Below are 923 nucleotides of genomic sequence, written 5' to 3' on the forward strand. Positions count from 1 at the left end.
GTTGTCCGATCGAATGCTTCCCAAAGTAACGCACGGACGCGAAGCTAAAGGGTCTCACGTACGTGCAAGCTAGCCTCCTAAGGAAGAAGCCTAGTTGCTGATTTGATCGCCATTGTGTCTACCTAGTTAGCACGCTATCTAGATCAAGTCGCCGGCAAAACTCGGTGTCGGGCTGGCAAATAGATTAGGGATTTAGGTCATATTATAAGTTGGATTGCAGCACGATGATGGTGATTATGGATTGGAGAGGCTGCGAGAGATATTTTTTGATACAGGAAATTTTTTATGGCAGCCCAAGGTGAGAGATTCAGTGTGTGGGATAGATGGCCAGGACTCTAACCATGAGGTACCGCACCGGACGGATGTGAATGTTTATTTTGTAGATCTGATGGACAACTTTTTAACTTTCTAGGATTAACGTGGTAACTCGTACAGTGCTTCCAATTAGTAAACATAAGATCTTTACGATGTGTATATATACCTATCTTTATACTAACTAGAGATATTGTAACCATATTCCTCATAAAGTATATAATGAGGAACGGTGGCCTACTGAGCGGCACTGTACAACACAACTCCACGCACCATGATGCTTTTCGGCCCCAATAATTCGGTTATGGAGAGCTCCACAATGGCTGTTGAGTATCGTGATTATTAGGAAAGCTAGGATAGCGTAGGATATTATTCTACCTTGTCTTGTACTCCAAGATGATCATGTACTCCTATATATATGCCCATGAGGCTCAAGCAATACATTAAACTATTTCACCAATCCCTCTCTCACTTCTAACATGGTATCTATCGAAAGTCGATCCTAAAACATAGCCGCCGCCGCTTCCGCACCTGCGCGCTGTCCCCGGGGCGGTCGACCTTCATGACCGCCGCCAGGGGCCGCGCCGCCCGTACCTAGGGTTCGTCCGCCG

The sequence above is a fragment of the Triticum dicoccoides genome, chromosome 7B (genome assembly GCF_002162155.2).
Source record: "Triticum dicoccoides isolate Atlit2015 ecotype Zavitan chromosome 7B, WEW_v2.0, whole genome shotgun sequence".
Classification (NCBI taxonomy): Eukaryota; Viridiplantae; Streptophyta; class Magnoliopsida; order Poales; family Poaceae; genus Triticum; species Triticum dicoccoides.